The sequence below is a fragment of the Filicampus tigris genome, chromosome 15 (genome assembly GCF_054856515.1).
Source record: "Filicampus tigris isolate MCC_2025a chromosome 15, RoL_Ftig_1.0, whole genome shotgun sequence".
Classification (NCBI taxonomy): domain Eukaryota; kingdom Metazoa; phylum Chordata; class Actinopteri; order Syngnathiformes; family Syngnathidae; genus Filicampus; species Filicampus tigris.
The window spans coordinates 12622530-12629755 of record NC_141231.1 but is presented as its reverse complement, the minus strand read 5'-3'; positions in this window follow the sequence as shown (position 1 = coordinate 12629755).

The window sequence follows — 7226 nt, the reverse complement described above, 5'->3', positions numbered from 1 at the left end:
ACTTATGACCTGTACTACTCCCCCCCAAAAAATACATAAATAAATAAAATAAAAATCCTTTTGAGCAATGTGCACATACCATAACTGGGAATGTGGCTGCATTCAGAATTAACCAATCATATTCAAAGGTATGTTAAATCAAAGTCAGCACACAACTGTCATCATTTCAAGTGCCTTGATTAACCCTAAATAATTTCAGATGTTCTAGTAGGCTTTCCTGACATTTGTTTCTCTTTTTAGAAGAAGCCTGATAAGTGCCTTGATTAACCCTAAATAATTTCAGATGTTCTAGTAGGCTTTCCTGACATTTGTTTCTCTTTTTAGAAGAAGCCTGATGGTTTTTATGCTACCACTGGCTGGTATTTGGAACTGTTCATAATTCCTTTTACCTTGACTAAGGCCATATTTTGATTTAAAGAATAACAGCTCATGATGCTACCATCATGCTTCACTGTCGGTAACGTGTTCTTTGGGTGATGAGCCAAACATACTGTTTGTTCAACCTTAGTTTCAAAATTTAAAAAAAACACTTGATATATTCCAAACACATGTGGGAAAAACTGTTATGTCTGATGAGCCCAAGGTTAAACTATTTGGCCAGAATTCCAAAATGTATATTTGGCACAAACACAGCGTTGCTCACCACCAAATGAACACCTACAGCAAAGCAAGGTGGTGACAGCAATCTAAAATTGACCTGGACCTGTGGAGAAGATGGAATTATGAACAATTCCAAAGACAAGTCAGTGTTAGCACAGAAAATTTAAGCCTTCTGCTAGAATAGAAATAAAAAAAAGGTCAGGAAAAGCCTCATAGAACAGGATTTATCAGGCATTTACAATGGTGTCAGGCGTGCGCTGACTCTCATTTAACATGAGTTTGAAAGTGACTGGTTAATTCTGGACACAGCCACATCCCCAGCTATAAGTGGGTGTGCGCACTTGTGCAACTGAGATCAGTTGTTTATTCTTATTTTTCAGTTGTGATGTTCATGTCATAGGAGACATAACAGTGGAAAAAATAAAAAGAAATAATTTGTCCGGGGGTGTGTTGACTTTTTATATCAACTTCATGTGTGTGCAAGTGTGTATGTATATAATGTGTGTGCAGGGGTGTGTGTGTGTGTGTGTGTGTGTGTGTGAACGTGTGTTCTCAGGAAATGTGGACAAATGCAATTAAATGGCGGAATGCAGGGGTCAATTTGCAAACACAAATAAACGTGGCATCCCTTGGTGGTGTGAAGGAAGCAATTACAGCCATTTTGGTACGGTGTCGCAAGACAAGATGAAACCGCATGATGTCCACTTTGATAGCTAGTAATCGTGCAATCGCACAACGTTTACAAAGGGTATATTGGCGTGTCTGTGTGTGTGTGTGTGGGTGTGAGTTGTCAAGCTGCCAAATAGCATCCCGCAATCAAATGAAAAAGTAGATGACTAACTTTCCACAAAACAGTGAAGGAGAAGGGAGTGTTGGCCATTGTCAAAAGACGGTGTTATGTGCAAGCCACGCCACTGGTTCGAGACATCATTTTGTAAAAAAAAAAGTAATTCTGAACAACTTGCATTGGCACATATTTCAATGTCAGTACATGAAAAAAGCGCAGAAGAATGTTTGTTTCCATCATGTATTGTTAGTCAAACAGGTGACTGGGTGCTAAACGTTGCTAGCAAACCCCAAAAATGTATTGCAAATTCACTTATCTTAAAAAAAAAAAAAAACTCACAAGTAAGCATGCTAGCATGTAGCTTCATTTGGACTTAGGTTGTCTGTCCATAAAAAAACATAGCTTGAGTTAACCAAACAGGAGATTAATTAATTTTGCTTATGGTTGCTGACATAAAACAAGTAATTACTAGCTCACTTAGCTGACCATGCTAACACTCAGGTTACACCCTTTTGCCAATAAACTTGTGATGGGGGAAAAAATAACAGGAAAAATGTCTGACTTATAATGGTGAGTTTCTTCATAACTGGCACAACAGAATATCTGAAATGTATCAGCCTGTGCATTTCACACAGGATCATGTGAGACGGGGGAGGGAATAGCGGAAAGCCGTCCAGGGTGGCTCATGCTACGTTAGGAGAAGATGAAGCCGTGCAGTGAAAATCTGTCGAGGAAATCTAGTGCATTTGTGTGTGTCTTGGGAGCACATCCTGTGTTCTCCTTCAGGAGGTCAAGCACTGACGACGTGCTGGAAAACAGGAAGTGCGCTTGAGATTGTTGGCGAGCTCATCCTGAGCTCTATGACACTTCACAGAGAAAAGATGCAATCATTCACTCGTAGCACTGCGCATGTTTACCACTGACCTTGGTTTAGCCACCCGTGTTCGTGTGTGTGTGTGTGTGTGTGTGTATTTGTGTGAGGCCATGTATTTGAGTGTGCGTATGGAATGTGTGTGAAGGTTCGGTCTGTGTGTGGTGTGTGTACTGAGCTGTAGCTATGTGTGTGTGTCTATCTGTTAGATTGTAGCAGCTGTGTGAATGCATGTATGTGTGATGTGTGTGAGGGGATATGTGCTTATGTGTGTAATGTGTGTGTGTGTTATGTGTGGGAGGTTTATGCGGTCGTTTGTGTGTGTGTTACTGATTAGTAGCTCTGTGTGTGTGTGTGTGTGTTACTGGGTAGCAGCTCTCTCTAGTATTTGTATTATGTGTGTGAGCATGTGTTACTGGGTAACAGCCCTTCCCGCATGCGTGTGCCTGTGCTACATGGTAGCAGCTCTGTCTGTGTGTATTTGTGTTACATGTGTGTGACTGTGTGTTACTGGGTAGCGACTCTGCCTGCGTGTGCGTGTGCGTGTGTGTGTGTGTGTGCGCGTGCTTGCGTGTGTTGGCGGCGATACGCAGCTTGACCTGCTGACCGGTGGAGGAAAAAGGCCGACAAAAATAAAAGGAAGAGAAACCTTCCTGCGTGACGTCCGCCGGGTATTGTTTTTGCCAGCTCTGTTTAGGAAGGTTTGAGGCAAGAGGAAGAAGAAAAAAAAAAAAAAAAACTAACAAACTTCAAGTTCGCAGGTGCTAAGAAATAATGCTGCAATGTTGACACAAGGTAGCTGGTTTTGTCGCTTATGTCATCCAGCAATGTTGGCACAAGCTCACATTTAAAGCATGTGTAAGGCACGGCACAGCAGCCTCCACATATTTGTCTTATCTTGACGAGAGTACGACAGAGCGCCAACAAGTTTTTTTTTTACCTATAAAAAAAGGGGTAAAAACAAAAACAAAACCAAAAAAAAAATAGTGTCATGTGCATGCTACTAATTGGAGACATCATTTTGTAAAGAAACACATTTCGAACAATTTCCATTGACATACTGTATAGGCCTACTCATAAAAAAATCATGTAAAGTAATCAGTTGAAATGCTAACATTGGTGAGAAACTACAAAACAGTAACAGCTAGATCACTTAGAAGGGTAAAAAAAAAGATCACAAAGCATGTGTCATAAAAAAATTAATGAATAAGTAAATAACTTTGCGTAACAGGAATGCTAACTTTGGTGGAAAACACAAAAAATAAAATATGAAGCATGTTAGCATGTATCTTTTTGTTGATTCATGTTTTTTATTTATGTCTGTCCACAAAGAAAATTTAACTTTAGCAACATTAGCAAAACAGGTGGCTTAATGTTCAATTTACTAACATAAAACGTGATTGTTAGTTTACTTATCTACACATGCTAACAATTAGGTTACACAAGTGTGCTACTATAATAGTTTCCTTTCTATTTTTAATATCTTTGCTTTTTTTTGCCATCTGGTAGCATCTAAACTAGCCCATTGCTAGTTTATACCTACTCAAGCTAATGAGTGACACTGACTGTGTTACTCATTAGCTTGAGTAGTTTCTTCCATGTTTAGCATCTTGTGGTAAAAACGTGACAGGATTTTCACAATGCTGGCCTGGTTGGAATGGCCACTACAACCTGAGTACAACGTGCCAAGAAATTTGAAAATTGGATGATGGGTTCTTGAGTTTGAGTTCTTTGTGTTTGGGGGAAAAAAGTCTTTTTGGGAGCATTTTGTGTGATATCGCCAGTTGAAAGTCTGGTCAAAAAGCCTTCAAATTAGAGTAAAACAGTCTAACTTCCTTATATTGTCGAATAGGTTATGCGCTTTTGTCATCTGTTGTATTTCTTTATCATGAATTTGAGTGTTTTGGAGGATTTTAGGATTTTAAAGGTGTTTGACGTTCTCATTCCATGTTTTTTTTTTTTTGGGTAGAAAAACTCCACAAAGATGGTCATTCTTCACGTTGCTCCTTGTCGCCAACGTGGATGAAGTGAAGCTTCTAAACTATCCTCTTACTAATTTGCTAACTTTACTACCAAACATGACTAGTTTCAACAGGTGGTGACTGAAGTTGCCTCTTGGTAAGTTAGGTCAGCTAACTGCTACAAAACCTTCTACGTTTTTTCCTAGATTTGCATCTTTCAGTCAATGTTGCTGGCGTGGGGTAGCTATTAAACTAGCCTCTTGCTGATTTGGGATCTACAAGCTTTACTGTTAAACATGAATATTTTCTTCCAAGTTTAGCATTATGTAGCCAACGTGGTTAGCATCGTCTTGTCTTCACGTCACGGAACCCATCGAGGCGTTAGGAGGATTTGCGGAGGATTTTGGGGGGTCTGGAAGCCGGCGAGACTGCTGGCAGGAACTTCTGGAAAGTCTTCTTGCGCACTCAGCAGCTCCTCGCACCCCAGCCGGCGGTTGGAACCGGCGGAGGTGGCAAATGGCCCGTCCCCGCCCCGCTTAGCTTGTTGAGTCTGGTTAAACGTTAACGCGGCGGAAAGCATGTCGCAGAGGAATGCGGCCTTTTGTTTGAGGCCAGGTGATGTCATCAGTCTGATGAGTCACATGACCTTGCATGGTGAAAAAAGAAGGAGGAGAAGGAGGAAGATGAGGAGGATGAAGAGCAGGAATAGGTGACGGTTATGACACCACCCTAACCCTTGTTTGCAACCCAACATTGAAACCCTAACACTTGTTTGAAACCTTGATTTGAAACTCTAACCCATGTTTGCAACCATACTTTGTAATCCCTAAAAGTTGTTTAAAACCTAAATTTCATACGGTAATCCAGGCTTGAAACATCAACCATCCATCCATTATCTATACCGTTTATCCTCACAACTGTAAAGGAAATGTTTACAGCTTCAACTGTTGTTTGAAACTCTAAAGCAAGATTGAAACCCTAATTTGAAAAACTAACCTTGTCTTGAATACTTAATTTGAAACCCTAACCTCGTCTTGAAACCGTAATATGTGACCTAACATTTACTTGAAACTCTTAACGGTTGTTTGAAACCCTAATTTGACACCTTAGCCATGGCTTCAAACCAAAATGTCAAACCCCAACCCAGGTTTAAAACCTTAACCCTGCTTGACACCCTAATTTCAAACTCTCACCTTGTCTTGAGACTCCACTTTCATTTCAAACACTAACCCATATTTGAAACACAAACCAAGTTTAAAACCCTAACCGTTTTTGAAACCCATCTTTAACTCATTCACTGACAGACATTTTCAGACCCTCTTTTACTATAACATTTGAAAAAAATTGAAATAAATTGAAATAAATAATAAATAAATTCCTGGGATTAAATGGCTGGACTGTGAAAAGACAAATAAATATGTCAATGGCAATGAATGAGTTAAACGAAAGAAACTCCAACTCTCGTTTGAACGATCGTTTTCAAACCTAACCGGCCTGAAGTGCTGCTGATGCTGCTAATTGTGAGTGGGAGCAAATGATTAAAAATAGAGCCGGACGGCGGCAGGAGGAACACAAACACTTTGGTCTTGGAAGAATTCAGACGACTGCTGATGTTTGCTGTCTGATTCCAGACGGCAGCAGACGGACGAGCGCGCCAGCCGCAAGAGTGCGCTAATCCAAAGCATACCACAACCCCACAAAACACACACACACCGAGAAATTAAGGAATGTTATGGTGCGTGTTGATCAATTTGCAGACAAGCAACACATTCCAGCTAATGTCATCATTTCAAACCCTACGTTGAAAGCGTAACCCATAAACCCTAATTAAGAACCCCAACACAGGCTTGAAACCCTCGTCCCTGTTTGAATCACTAACTTGAAACCGTGACCCTAATTTGGAACATGACCCCTTATTTAAAACTCTAATTTATCAACCCCTGCGTAGGTTGGAAACCATAATTTGAAACCCCTACCCTGGCTTGAAACACTGACCCTAATTTAAAAACCTAACTTTCATTTGAAAACCTAACCTTGTCTTAAACCTTAACTTAAAACTTTAATTTGAAATCCTGACATTTAAGAGTCCCTACCTCTGGCTTGAAACCCTGATACAAATTTGAAACCCTAATACTTGTTAGAAACCTTAAACCTGTCTTGAAATCCCAATTTGAAACTCTGACCCTAATTTTAAGCCCCAAGCCTTGTTTTAAACCCCAGCCCCGGCTCAAAATCTTAACTTGAAACCTGAATTGAAACCCTAATTTCAGACCCCAACATTTGTTTGGATGGAACCCCATCCCAGTATTGATCCAAACTTAAAACCATGACCCTCAATTTGTAACCCTAACTCTTGTTGGAAACACTAACCCTGCTTTTAAACCCCAGTTGAACCCTAATTTGAAACCCTAACATTTATTTCAAACCCTATCACTGGTTTGAAACCCTGTCTTGAAACCCTGACATCAATTTTAAACTATACTGCTTGTTTGAAACACTAACGTTTGTTTGAAACCCTCATATACTGCAGAACCACAACCTTTGACTGAAACCCTAATCCCGATTTGAAACGCCTGACTTTTGCAGAAACCATTCTCCTGATGTACCCATACACTAAAATCAATTAGCAAAGTAGCTCTGTGCATTAGCCTGGGAATGGGAGCGTCGCCGTGGCAACAACTTAGGGCCCAGTTGTCCCAAAGCAAAACAAGTTTGCCGCTTTCTTTTTTTGTGTAGCTTTTAGTTCTCATGAGGCGCACATGACTTGCATTTAGCGCCCCCCCACCTCACACGCACACGCACACGCACACACACGCACGCACGCACGCGCACACACTCACACACGCGCACACACACTTCCTGTTTGTCCTGCCGGAATGCTGAAAGGGGGCAGCAATCCAAGTTGGGAGTTGGGTATTAATTAAGGAGAGGGGGGTTGTTTTCAAGGGACATCCGGCTCGGTCACGCTTTTGCCAGTGAAGCTAATAAAGCAGATTAATATTTACCC